General features: G+C 53.4%; 1 protein-coding gene across 2 annotated transcripts in view; it reads left to right on the forward strand.

The window, feature by feature from the left end:
* Cd82 (CD82 molecule) overlaps positions 1–14,435 on the forward strand; it is a 279,488-nt gene that overhangs the window by 233,200 nt on the left and 31,853 nt on the right. Inside the window, exon 1 of one of the 2 annotated variants that reach the window (XM_050146889.1) lies at positions 563–715. The exons of the other annotated variant lie outside the window; for it this stretch is intronic. The gene's annotated coding sequence lies outside the window, so the exon portion shown is untranslated. Of the gene's footprint in view, positions 1–562; positions 716–14,435 lie in introns of those variants that run through there. 2 annotated transcript variants of the gene reach the window in all.

A 14,435-nucleotide genomic window follows, 5' to 3' on the forward strand; every position in this document is an offset into this window, starting at 1 on the left:
AATGCCAGCGTGGGGGCCCGAGGCTTGCAGCCCTGAGCAGGGGTTGCCAGGGGGAACAAGATCAGGGCGAAGCAGAGAACCTTTGGGGAGGGGCAGAAATGGGCGTGGCCTCCCTGTTGGAGGCCCTGGGGTAGACCGCTGGAGAAAGGGCTTGAGCTAAGGGTTTAGGAGGACCGCCAGCGGCTTAGGAGGGACCTAGGAAGGATGAGGGAGACTGCAGGGGAAAGGACCATTATGCAGGGCTGTTAGAGGCTGGAAGGGCACAGAAAACAATGCAGAGACTTGGGTTCCAGGGCAGGCTTCATCCTCTGGAGGCCCAAAGCAGGCGGAGCAAACCGCGCATAGCCTCACCTCCAGGCTATTAGTGGACAGGAAAGAGCGCTGCTTGCAGACAAACTGCAGGGCTGGAGGCGGAGCTGAGGGTTGGCAAAGGGCAGCCCAGGATGTGATCGTTTGATTGGACCAGGAGGCCATGGTAGGCGGAGCTTGGTGCTACCTCCCGCAGGCCCCAAAGGAGCAGTATAGGGGGCGTGTCGAGGGCGTGGTGTCGGGGGCGTGGCGTGGCCTCACAAGGCCGTTGAGCTTGTGGACCGACTCTGGGAGGGGGTGGCGGGGAAGAGTGGAAGGATTGAACCAAGCTGCGCAGTCAGACGCTGACTGAGGCGCCAGTTCAAGAAGCCGGACTTAAAGCGTATAGCCAGAATAGAGACAGCAGGTAAGAGGGGCCTGGAGTGGGGCGGGACAACTGGAAGCAAACTTCTGCAGCCTTCGCGGCTGGCTTGGCAACAGACCGGAGCAGTTAGTGGCTGAGAAAGATCATTCGTCTCTGAGTCCCGAACTCCCTAGTTCTAGCTGCGCCACAACCAGCCCTGTGGCCCTAGGCCGGTCCCTGCCCCCAACCCTGAGCTACTCGGGTTCCAGAAGGAGGAAGTTGATTGAAGTGAGCCGGTGCTCCCGGAGTGCCCTTTCTCACCAAAGCCCCTGAAGGTAAGGGCTAGCAGGTGACAGGCACTGCGGTGCGGGAGGCCACCCGCATTCAGATTGCGTAGCTAGACCTCAGCTGCAAAATGCCACTGAGAAAAATGACTTGATATGTCACCTTGAGTTACTGAGTCCCACGACAGGACTCCAAAGTAGAGCAATTAACATTCTTTCCTTTCTTCTAACTTGTGAGCGCTCCACTGAGCCGGACTCGCAGTGGAAACGGCCAGGCTTTTCCAGGTGAGCTGGTGGAGGAATAGCACTTTTGGGGTGAATGGAAAGTAAAAGGAGAAACCCTACAAAACCTGCTTAGAATCTAGCCAGGCCCTGGAGCTCCCTGCTGTGCCCAGGATTAGGTACCTGTGCTGAAGTGGCTCCCTGATAGTAGTGGGGGTCCCTGGGTCCTGGCGGTGTCAAGGATTTGGGACTCAGCCAACTAAAATTCCACTCCCCCTTCAAACTTTAGTTTCCTCATCTGTGACTTTGGGGGAAACGACTTAACAGTAGTAGCAAAGAACTAAATGAAACCGTGTGCACAAAGCCTGACAAGACACTGGGGGCCCAGAAACCTCACTGAGAGGCTCCTGTGATGTCAGTGGGCAGGTGGTAGGTTGCCTGTCTTCTGGGAAATAAACCTACTTATTTTGGGGGTTCATCTTGGTTTGAAGGGCTGAAACTAAAGAGCGCCTGAGTTCATTTCATTGCATAGGGTTGATGAGTGTTGAATTTAAAGACCCCCAAAAGAGTCCATACTGCATACCCAACAGAGCTGAGGATGTAGATGTGTGTTCTCGAAGGGACCTGGCTAGCATTGCCCTCATCCTGAGCCGCTCTGAGACTCTCACCCATTCCCTGCCTGGAGAGCCTCTCTTACAGCCAGTATCAGTCCAAGGCAAGTCCCAGGGCGCTGTGAAGCTCTAGTGGCTGTAGGCTCAGTTTGGGGTAGGATGAGCAAATGGTCTGTGGGAGCAGAATGGGCACAGGAGGCATGGAAGGTGCTGTGTGTGTGTGTGTGTGTGTGTGTGTGTGTGTGTGTGTTATAATCTGTGAGGAGACTCTGGAGAGCCAGAGCCAGTGTTAGGGATGGGGATGAGACATGGGCAGGACTTTCTGCCTGCACTCCTCTGTCCTGATTAAGCTTGGTCCGACACTCCCTGCTCCTTGAGGGTCAGCATTTCGGTGGCACTAGCTGAGCATTTGCTGCCGTGAGGAGGGAGCCACACTGGTGGAAAGAGACCCCTCCCACCACCACTCCCATTCTGTGCCTTGAATGCCAAGCAATAGCACGACACTGGGCCCTCACCTTGGGTTTCTCAGCATCTGGGAAGGAACTTGGATCAGGGAATGAGACACAAGATAGTCAAAGAAAGGATGAGAAGGGCCTTTGGGGCCTTCAGGACTGGGAAGTTCGGGCAGAGTGTTCTGGCAGAGGAAGATGCTCAAAGGCAAGGCCAACCTGTTGAGCGAGCTCTGGGGAAATGGCTGGGTTGCTGGTCCAGCTCAGTGATTCTCACCCTTCTTAACACTGCGACCCTTTAATACAGCTCCTCATGTTGTGGTGACCCCCAACCATGACATGGCTTTCATTGCCACTTCATATCTGTAATTTTGCTACTGTTATGAGTTGTAGTGTAAATATCTTGTGTTTTCCGATGGCCTTAGGTGACTCCTGTGAAAGGGTCATTTGACCCCCAAATGATACACTGGGCAAGAAACACTGGTCTAGCTGCAGCTGGGCTTTTAGGGTGGGCAATGCAGAGATCGTGGGGGGATGAACCCCAGAAGGCTCTGAATGCCAATAAGGAAACCTTGCGCTTGTATCACAGAGTGAGAAGAGCTACCGAAGGTTAGAGAGAGCAGTGGAGGGATGTAAAGCTTGACACCGCGTGCGCCAGACATACAGGGGCAGATGACCTAACAAGGCTAGGGACTTTCGGTGGAAGGAGGCTACAGGCTAGAAAAGACAGCGGGTCAAGGGTGATGCAGCAGGGCGCGGGGGTATAGCCCTGCCCTGCCCTGCCCTGCCATGGGGCCCAGCTAGGGCTCATGAAAGTGGTTACACTGAGTGAGTGGCAGTCACAGGAAGATGAAGGCTATTGAGTGAAGAAGTGAGGTCTGGGCTGAGTTGGGGAGCCTGTGCCAACCAGCAGTGGGCATCTGATCAGAGTGGATAGGAAGAGTACCCAGGATTCCCTGTTCAGCCCCGAGAAGGTAGGGTGAGAGGTCAACCATTTGGGCACAAGTTTCCCACAAGGAATGGCTTTTGGTTCCCTGGGGCTAAAGTCTGACATGCAGGGGCATCCCCTTAGTTTAGAAGAGGAAGTTCCCACTGACTGGCAACTTCCTTCACCTTGGGGACCCAATTCTTTCATCTGAGGGCCAAGTAGGGTCTGATCTTCATTCACTGGGGAAGGGGGTGTCCCAAGACACCGCCGCCTTACCCAGTGGCCTAGGTCATGATCACTGCTTTGGATTTAAAATGTCTGGAGCCTGCAGGCTCTCCTGCATCGAGACTTTAGCCTTAGCCTCTTCTCTAAACCATTATGCCCACTTCCTTTGCCCTGTGGGAAGCTGGGTTGTAGCCATGATATAATCACTAGCAACAAACAGCCGGGATTTGGCTCTGCAAGAGGCAGCTGGCGGAAGGGGTATAGATGTGGAGAACCCAGGCTGCTTGGCCTGGACCCCTCTGTAGAACAGGATGGGGTTGGGGAGGTGACCTGTTTAATCACAGGAAAGGGCCAGCATGAGTCTGAGAAGCCTGAAAGGGAAGCCCAGAGGTAAACAGGGCCCAGTGGTCTAGATATGTCCTTCCTCTCCCCTCAGCTGCTGATGCTCTCCTGCTGAGAGGAGCCTCCCTGAAGCCAGTGCCCTCAGGGTCCAGCTGGGGTCTGTCCAGTTGACTTACTCCTGACTCACTCCTGGGACTCCCCCAGCACCACAGTGAGCTTCCTGTTAGCAGCTGACACACGTAGGCTGATGCACAGAAGCAGCTGAGAAGAGCAGAGACAAACAGAGGCTAGCTCTCGGGCCTGTCCACATGGGAACGGAGAGAAGTCCTCTCTGGGCATCTCTTCCGGGCCCTGCTGTCAGCCAGCCATTACTTGGCTTTCAGGCAGCACACACATACAAGGCCCAAGGTCAGTCCAATGGGCTGAGCAGTGCCCTCCGCCAGGCTCGTCCTGCCTCCTGGTCTGTACCCCCATTCTGCCTGATCAAGCCGAGCACATATCATGACATGTGGCTCAGCACTGCACCCTCGGGCTCCACGTCCCAGCTCTGAAACTGTTTCTGAGCCTCAATTTCTGAACCAGGAAAGTGATGATAGTGGTGGTTATGGCTTCTTGGGGTGGTGTGAGGACCCCACAAACACTTGTATGGGAAAAAGCGCAGGGCAGATGCTGAATGGCTGAGTGTAGTTAGGGTCTGCATCTGGTTAGCTCATTCCAGCTCCACCAGGGACATTTCTCAGTTTGCTTTCCTCCTCGGCCTTCTATGACTCTCCAATATGCACTCATGGGGTGTCCCAAGACACTAGTCATTTCTAAGTGTCGGGTGCTCCTAGGTTCTTCTTCCAACTGGTTTGAGGCCAACAGACAGGGACTCATATAGACAGCCTCCTGGGCAGGGACTACCCCGCCCGTTTATGTACCTTGGCCCATAGTGAACACTCAGGAAATGGCTGATAAGAGGGTTGTCTTTGGGGAACTTCAGTAGGGCTTAGCTCCGAGTGAGATCCTTGGTGACTTCTTTGGGGTCACACTTTCAGGAAGCAGGACCTTGAAACTGCACCAGGAAGGGGGGGTGGGCTGCCGACAGGGCTTCTGCTTCCCTGTGAAGCCTGGGCCTTTACAGAGGGGAAAAGCCAGCTTCCTCAGTTTTAGCCTAGTGAGGGACCTCTGCAGCCCTTAGTGAACCCTTACTCGGCCAAAGGCACCTCCCTGGCAGCAGCTGACAATGGACAGAGCTACTGCATGTGCACTTGGGCTGAGGAAGCTCCAGGATGCCCAGGCCAGGCATCATCCACAGACCACCTGGGCAGTTTGGAAAGTGCTTGGCTTTCTTGACCTGTGCTACAGTGTCTGTGTCTTTTGGGCCACAACCCAGCTCCCCTTGATAAGGTAGGAGTCCCATGTGCGCTAGCTCAGCGTCTGGGCCTGTGCTTAGGGCCGACACAACACTGAACAGAGTGCTGGGGGCTGGAGACATCCCCAGGATGTCTGTGTCTGCTGTTGTTTACTAGTTGGGTGTAACCTTGGGCATGCCTCTGCACCCCTAGTACCAGTCAGTGTCAGTACCTGTGCAGGTGACGGCCACAGGTTGCCCATTGTGCTGTCACTGTTTTCTTGTTGCTATGACAGAATTCTGGATAAACAGCAACTTAAAGCGGGGTGGGTTTTGGCTCACAGTTTGAAGGGATACAATCTGCTATGGTGGGGACACTATGGGAGCAGCGGCTTATGCGACTGGTCACATTATATCTGCCGTCAGAAAGTAGCTGGCTTCCTCCTTTTCCTGCAGTCTGAAACGCCAGGCTGTGGGTTGGTGCTGCCTACTCAGGGTGTTTCTTCCCACCTCAATTAACCCAATTTAGATAATCCCTCACAGGCAAGCCCAGAGTCTGGTCTCCTAGGTGATCTTGTCACTTTGGCAGCTAGAATTAACCACCCCTCAGTTAGGGCTTTCACTTCTGCCTAGCTGTAGAGCTGGTGTGTTTGGGGGAAACTGTCTTGTGGGCAGGCTTTGTGGAGTTGTCATTAGTTCCTAGTGATGCAGGGTGACAGTAGTGATAGCTCAAGGCGCACTGGATGGGCTCCAGCTATCCACATTGCACTACTGTTCACAAGGGACTCTGGCCATGCCCAGATTTGGTGTCCTTTGCAGGCACCAAGGGACAGTGATGCTCACTTCGCTGTGTGTTTGACAAAGACATAAGAGCTAATGCTCGTGAAAGATTTCTAACAGTGCTGGCTCCTGCTAGGCGCTGTCTCCATACCTGCTGCTATGGCCATTGCTCCAGTCTCTGGCAGACCAGAGCCTCAAGGCGGCCTTGAATCTAAAGACCAGGCAGTTGGCTTCATACTCCAGCTTGTCCTTAAGACCTGTTGTGAAACCTCAGACAAGCTGCAGCCTTTTCCAGACTGTTAACTGTCATCCGCAGCCAGCTGCTCTGTGGGGCTGTTGTCATCCAGGCACATGTGAGGCCACTGTAGGCAGATCAGAGCTTTTCCCAGGGAGAGGGCATCTGGGTGCTGGCCTGACGCCTGCATTGAGCCAGCCCAGGAGGAAGGTGGAGATTGTCAGAGCTCAGTCGCTGCCAGGAGGCTCTGTAGGCACACAGTGGTAGGGGCTGCTCCCCCATGACTCCTCACCAAGGCCCCAGTGCAGATAAACACCTGTTTAAATGTGCACAGCAGGATGGAGAGGTGGCTCAGCCTGCAAGCTTGCTCCCAAGTTTGATGAGCTGAGTTCAAGTCACATATGGTGGAAGGAGAGAACTGACTCCCAAAAGTTGTCCTTTGACCTCCACTTTTGTGCCTACACACACACACACACACACACACACACACACACACACACACACATACACGTGCACACACACATACACACACAGACACTGAATGAATGAATGAACAAATAAATAAATGTAACAACAACAAAAGAAAAACCACCAAATATGGCTGGAGAGCTGCCTCAGGAGTTAAGAGCACTTACTGCTCTTACAAAGGACCTGGGTTCAGTTCCTAACACCCACATGGTGGCTCTCACCTGTCTGCAGCTCCAGTTCCAAGGAGATCTGACTTCCTCTTGTGGCCTCCGTGGATGCCTCATAAACACACAGTGTATTTATATACATATAGGCAAAACACTCATACATATAATAAATAACTAAACACCCCAAGTAAATATATATGCCCATTACCATATCCAAATATGCATATTGGAAACGTTTATTGCTTTTTAAATTTTTCTTATTTTCTAAACCTCATGTCAGAAGCTCAACTTATTTTGATATTCAATTTTAAAAAATGAACACACACACAACAAAATTAAGAAAATGGATTGTGTAAACTTGAAGTCACATTGAGTTTTTGGTTGTTAATCAATCCTGTTTTTTTAGAGGAGGGGTGGAGTGTGGGTTTGAAGAACATATCAGCTTGTTAAGACTCAGGCGACTCCCAGGGAGTGCCTGGGCCACAGCCTGATTGGGTAACCAACACCAGATATGGGTGAGAATATCACAGGTAGCAGAGGTGTGACCCAACCGAAAGCTAGGTGCTTTTCACAGAGCTTGTCACCAGCAGTCGACAAGGACAGTTTGCTTAATTGCCTCTCCGAGCCAGGGCCTCGAATGAGGGCTAAGTGAGCTTAACATATGTGAAAGTCTATGGTAGGAAATGGCTTTAGATCTGGACCTGGGGCTTGCACACTGTCTATTCTGGAACCAGGAGAGTCACTTGTTTGGATGCAGATGGCATTTGTCGGGAGCCTGCCCCACTGTAGGACCAGGTGGCAAGAGCAGATAACACCAGGATGGCGGCTTTCTACAGACAACCTGGCTCTGCACCAGGGGAGCCTGGCCTAGCAAGCCTAGTGTGTCTCCCAGAGAGTCCATCAGATAAGCTACCCTTGGATCTGGGGCAGGGACTGAAGAAGGGCAGGGCTGGGCACAAGGCTGGAAGTGTATACTTGATAGTGGTTCCTCCATGGTGGAACAAGCAGAGAGAGGAACGTGTGTTCCCACACACATACATACACTTCAAATGTGGTCAGCACTCGGTACAGGTTCACCACTTGTTGCTAATAACAGCAGTTAGTAGTTGCACATCTATAGGGAGAAAACAATCTCCGACTCTGTCTCAGGAGCTGGATTATTAGTGTGCTGCTGCAGGGGGTTGGACAAGGCATCACCATTTAAAGAGGACACAGAAGCTCAGTGGACTCACTGGAGAGGATTGATGTCTTTGAAGTTATATAACGAGCGTGTGGGTGTCTAGGCCTCAGTTCATGTTCTGTCATGTAGAACATCTGCCTCTCTGACCTCTGGCCTGTGTGTGTGTGTGTGTGTGTGTGTGTGTGTGTGTGTGTGTGTGTGTGTGTGTGTCTAGGCCTCAGTTCATGTTCTGTCATGTAGGACATCTTCCTCTCTGACCTCTGGCCTGTGGAGGGGGGCTAGGGCAAGAGGATGTGTGTTCTACTCTAGTCTGTCCAAAAGATCCCCAGGCCTAGTTTAACTGCTACCCCATCATCTGTAGAGTAGAGCAGCAGGCCTGTCCTTTGCTAGGAGACAGTATAGCGTGGTGCCGTGTTCTCAAGGCACACATATACATTGTAAGCAGAGAGCTGCTGGGAGGGCCATACACCTTCATTGCATTCTTCAGACACTGGCACTCCAGGATTACCCAGATTGATTGATTGGTTGGTTGGTTGGTTGGTTGGTTGGTTGGTTGGTTGGTTGAGACAGGGTCTCTTTACATAGCTCTGGCTGTCATGGAACTGTGTAAATCAGATTGGCCTCAAATCAACAGAGACCTGCCTGCCTCTGCCTCCCAAGTTCTGGGGTTAAAGGCGTGCACCGTCACACCCAGACTGCCTGTAGCACTTCCTCACCTTTCTTTGCAGGTAGGTTAAACGAAATGCCTACTGGCAGGAAGATCAAGTGTGATGGCAATGGCAAACGAGAGCTGAGCCAGGCAGCCCTGCACTGGGGTGAGGGAGCTTACTATGGCTGCTTGGAGTGCCAAGGATCAGCTGGAGATTTGGACCTCTATGTTTTTGCTAGTGTTCAGATTGAAGAAGCCCAGCCTAGACCTGGGTGTTGCTGCTTTAGAGTTCAGTGGACCCAAACAATGGTTCTAACATTAAAAAGGAGTGGTGGTTTTACACAGACTTAGAAATCAAAGCAAAGCAACCTCATGGACTAAGGCTCAATGGGTAAACGTGGTCCCTGTATGTGTGAGGACTCTAAGAACCTGTATAAAATCTCAGCAGATGCGGCAGCTGCCTCTCCCCTCAGCCCTAGAAGCAGAGACAGGGAATTTCTGGGGTAAGCTGTCTGGGTAGACTAGCTGGAACTGGGAAGCTCCAGGTTCAGTGAGAAACCATCTCAGTAAATAAAGTGGAGAGGAATCCCAGGAAGACAACAGACTTTAACTTCAGCCTTCCATGTGTGTGCCTATATACATGTGAACACACAGGCACAACATGCACACATATATGTCCCAAAGCAACAGTGACCAAAGAATCTTTCTTTCCATATGAACCAAATGGAAAACAAAAATGAAACACTTTCTAAGCATTGAAGAGAGATTTTGTGGAAAAACTTACAGTGCACAGAACCATATGCTTAAAGGAAACAATTACTCAGAGATAACCACTGTGAACAATTTGATGTTTGGGCTTTAAAAAAAAAAACGTAAAAGCAGTGTTCACACCCCCAGACTGGGGTTGTGCCATCAGAGTGGCTTCCTGTGAGCCTGAGCCTGGGTTTACTGTGGCATAGGGAGGAGTTTGCCACATGACTCCCCACAGCCCCGCTCCTAGCTCCGGGAAGAGGAGGTGCATCCCCTGTGCTGAGCATCTGCCTGCCCCATTTGAATATTTCATAATGACCCATGTGGCTGAAGTGGTCACTTTGCCCCTGCTGTATTTTGTGCTCAGGCCTTCTGGCCCCCAGAGCGAGTAGGAAATTCCTCAAGGCAGCTTTTGGGCCAGGTGGTCACAGGAAAGGCAGTGTGGGCACAGGAGCTTGCTGTGTTTGGGAGGCAGGAAACCAAGGGGCAGGCAGGTCTCTCTTCCGTGTGACTCTGGACCCTCCTCCCTTGGAGCCTGCGGTATCATTAACTAGTCATGGATCGCTTTACTATTTAATGGCCTGTCCCTGCCGTGACTTGTTCTTCCCAGTAGCCTTCTGGAACCAGAGCTCTGGGAGATGAGCCACTGGCTGGGCATTTCAGGAGTGGGAGGTGGGTGTGACAGGTGCTGTGCTTCTCACACTCTGGTGTGCACGACAGTCTGTAGGAAGCTTGGGAAAGCTTTGTCCCACTGGGGTAGACATGGCCTGGGAGTGTGCATCACCTGTTTTAGTATGCGGATGAGGGCTGGGGGAGGAAGCAGGCATGGAGGCCAGAGGATGCATTGTGGGAATCCGTCCTCCCATCCCACCACATGGAACCTGGGAGTTCCTGGGAACTGAACTCATGTCGTCAGGCCTGGCCGCAAAGGCCTTCACCCGCTGAAGCTTCTCGCTGGGCCAAGTATGTGCATTTCTCTCTTTTCTTTCTTCCTGTCCACACTGAAGATTGAACCCAGGGGCTTGCACATGCTAGGCAATTGTTCTACCATCTGACCAACACGTTTCTAACACACCCTCCATCCCAGGACTAAGGGCAACCCTTAGTGAATCCAGCTTGTGGGGCTTGTGTCCTGTTCCATAAAGGTTCACCCAGTGAGGCTGATGACCACCCTCCATCCCTTCTCCCATGGGGACACTGTATGAATGGGGAATTCCACACACAGCAGAGCCCCCATTTACTGCAGGAGAACTGGGGCCCTGGCACATGCCCTGTCCCCTCAGCCCCAGAGAACCCAAGGCTCTGCATTGAGCTTCTGAGGCCTGGGTGTGAGGGTGCAAGACTCCGGCAAGCTGGCTTACACTAACGTTTGACCCTTCACCTGCCTTGGCTCCTTCCTGTAGGTAGGGAAGCTGCCAGGCCTTCTATACCTTCTCTAGCATTGCACCTACCCAGGGAGATCCACAGGGAACTGAGGGCCTCTTAAGACAGAGCCTTGTTCTGCTTCCCCCATTCCTCAGGAACAGGAGATCTAAGTACACGTCTCCTGTTCCCCAGCCAGTATGTGCTCCAGGAAGCCAGAAACTTTCCCTCAGCCTGGGCTCTGCAGCAGAGGGAGGGTGCTTTGTGGCTCCTGCAAATCTGGTGTGAGCCAGGCCCGCCTGGGGCTGTTTGCAGAGAACTCTTTACCAGGTCAGCCTCCCCGGTGGAAGTCACCAGTGCCCATGTCTGAGGAAACTGAGGGCTGAGAGCGGAAGTGCCTGTTCACATTGCCATCTGAAAGGCGTGGGTCTGGCGTTCAGATCCCACACTCCCTCCTCTGGTGCCCGCTCCTCTTTTCTCATAATAATGCCTTGGGCTTTACAGCTGTTGGCCATAGAGAGTTTCTCACACTCTCTCTCCAGCCCTCCAGTGCCCTTGGAGTCAGCCAGGGAGGGGATGTTTCTTAGTCTGTTCTTACAGTGGCAGGGTGCTGCTGCCCAGATCCTACAGCTCAGGAGAACTTTGCTGTCAACCCCGTCAGGTACCTGACTTTCCCCCACCACACTGCCTCCGGAAGAAGAGACGGTTCTGGGCCCCTCTCTCCTCAGCCCCAGGGAGCCCAGTGCTCTGCACTGAGCTGGTGAGCCCTGGTGTGAGGGACCCAAGACCCCATGAAGGACCAGGTCTGGAGCCCATGTGGAGGAAAGGTTATGGTCCAGGCAGCCTGCAGTCCTGGCGTGTAAGAGCCCAGGTGGGTGTGGAGATGGAGCTGGGATCCTAGACACACTCTGCCCCTTCCTTTTCCTAGAGCACATATGTCTTCGGAACAGTATTTTGCAGACTTGCACATATCAGGGTTTGGGGCCTACTACTCTGCCTGAATGTCTGCCATCTCTTGTCCTCCTTCTTTTATGCCACCATCCTCTCTGGAGGAAAACTTGGTCCTTGGACCAAGCAACTGGTCCAACTGGTTCCTGTTCCTCCTCCCTAGGGCCTTGAAGACTGAGCAGAGGAAAGTCTGCAGGCTTGGGACCTGGTGTTGCTGTGATGTCCGTGCTGTGGGCTGACACTGAGTTTCTTCTCCCAGTTAGGCATGGGGGCATAAACGTCCAACCTCAAGCTTTATGTGGCTGGTGACATGAATTGCCTGGCCAGCTTGATTTGCTGAGTGGCCTCCCCTAGCTAGGCCTGAGCTCAGGGTTAGAGCAGATGTGGGACTGGGCCCTGGCAGACACCTGGGGCTCAGAATATCTGGGTCTGTGTGCTCCGGGACTGCCGGCTTCAGGCCTGTGGCTCTCAGGTCTTGACCTTGAGTCATTGCTGATCATTTAAGAAAAGGGTGCTTTTCTTATGAGGGACTTGCAGGCATTCTGGGAAAGTACTAATCCCCCTGGGTTGTCCAGACTCTCTTCAAATGCCAGTGACTCCACAGCCTGCATCTACTCTAGGGCAGGATGTTCTTCCCTGGTACCAGGGCGAGGGCAGGGCAAGGGCAACGTGAGTGCTGGCATTGCAGGTGGATGTGGGCACTGCCAGTTCCAGCCCCAGAGTTGACTAGGCTCAGTCCTGACCCCCCCCCACACACACACACACCAGGCCTCAGTTTCCAGACAGGGAGCCGGGGTTCTCAGGAAGCCTTGTTGTTTGTCCTAGTCATCAGCATACTGGTCCCTGATCCCTTCACCACCTAGACTTCCTACCTCCTGCAGCAGGAAGGAACACGGCCACCCTCGAAGGGGCCCGCAGCAGGACCTACCATCCCAGAGGCCTGGCCTACCACCTGCCAAGAGAAGGAAAGAAAGAGGCAATCCTGCAAGGAGAGAGGAGATAAGGGCCAGGATTCCCATCAACTTTAGGGACTGTGGTAGGGGTGTCACATACTGGTATAGCGAGGCTTGCGACCATAAGGAATGAAGGGAAGAGCTGGTCCAGCTGGCTTCTGTCCTTCCCTCCTCTCTGGAGTCTGAGGGAAGAGTCTACGGCTCTCTGTTGCTGTGGCTTTCCTGCTGCTGGCTGACACTGAGTTCCTTCTGCGGGACAGGCACAGTGGCTGAGGCTTCTAATTGCAGCGCCTGGAAGGCAGAGGCATGAGGACCGCCCTAAGTCTGAGGCCAGCCTAGCTGTGTGAAAAGACTGTCTTAACTTTCCCTACCCCCAAAATGTTCCTGCTCCCCATTTTTTCTCCTTATTTTGGGTGTGGCAGAGGCTAGGTTCCAAGCTCCCTTGTCTCCGTCTGGCGATAAAGACTAGCCCAGAGGACGACTCACGAGTCTGGAGGGGATATGGCCTGGATTGAGGGGAACAGACTGGGGAGGCAGGTAGCTGCTGGTAGCTCCTGGGGGAGAGCAGAGGAGTTGATACAAGGCCCGTAGACACCCCACTGGAGTCCAGGGCCCTTGCTGCAAGACATTGTGAGCGGAAACTCAGCATCTGGAGTTGCTAGGGACCTGGGGGTCAGACTTCTGGTGGGCCAGTAGGACCTGAGGTTTGCATACTTACCCTCTGAGAGCCTCCCCCAAGCATACCTGTAGGGACCAGCGTACCTGAGGTCCTGTCACCTGGATATCTGTCTGTCTTCTTTCCTCTTATTCTCCCTCCCCCTCCTCTCCCCTCCTCACACGCCTTTGCCTCTTTTTACCCCTCACCTTTCTCGTTTCCTATCATGGCTCCCCCTAAGATCCTCTATACTTCTCTGAGCAAAGCATCTATGTCCCAGCCATCCTGGCTAATCATACAGCCACCCTAGACACGGCTCCTGGTCATGGCTCCTGAGCAGCCCCACAGAACCCAAGAGCCCCACGGGGTCGCAGTGGGAAGCTCAGAATGCAGTGGCTTCCTCAGTGCTTGCTCTCCTGCCTCGACATCGAGTGCCTGTGCTGTGCTTAGGCCCTGCCTGCTGGGGAGTCAGGGGCAGCTCAGCCCTCATCCTGGCCTCCTGAGAGTGCAACCCGCTGCTCCTTGTGGAACTAGATGTCTTGAGCCACCCCCTCCTTAGAGCCTGGTGCCTACCCTACAGAGGGTGATGAGGCCGGCGTCTGAGCTATATTCCTAGGGAAGTGGCTGTTGACCCTGTGTGTCACAGGCCCTGCAGTTGTTAGAGAGGTGGCCCAGAGGTGAGAGGGCAGAGCAACCCAGAGGACTCTGGGAGAGGCACAGGAGCCACAGAGGGGGAGACTGGTGAGAGGGCCCTATCATCTCCTCTCTCCCAGCCTGGGCCACTGCTTGGAGCAGGATATCAGCAAGACCCTGTCCTAGGAGTACATCTGCCTCCACCCCAGCTTTCTGTGTTCACCTGGGAGGAGTGTGTGTTCCTCGGTGTGTGACGCAGTCTCACCCTGTGTCCCCACCAAAGAGGCCAAATACCTCTTAAACCTGCAGCCACGGGCAGCAGGAAGTTGGTCATTTTCAGGGACGAAAGCAGATGTCCAGGAAAGTAAGTCACAGGGGCTTGGGATGTGGCTCAGTTGGTGGCATCTGCTTAGTGTGCATGGAGCTTTGGTCCGGTTCCGAGCATCACATACATCAGGTGTGGTAGCACATGCCTGAAATCCCAGCACTCAGAAAACGAAGGCAGGAGGACCAGAAGTTCAAGGTAATCCCTGGCTGCTGAGTGAGTTTGAAGACAGGGCTCAGATCATAACCTATCTACAAAGGGAGGGAGGGAGGGAGGGAGGGAGG

This window comes from Alexandromys fortis, unplaced genomic scaffold (genome assembly GCF_014885135.2).
Source record: "Alexandromys fortis isolate MF-2015 unplaced genomic scaffold, M_Fortis_MF-2015_v1.1 scaffold_12, whole genome shotgun sequence".
Lineage (NCBI taxonomy): Eukaryota > Metazoa > Chordata > Mammalia > Rodentia > Cricetidae > Alexandromys > Alexandromys fortis.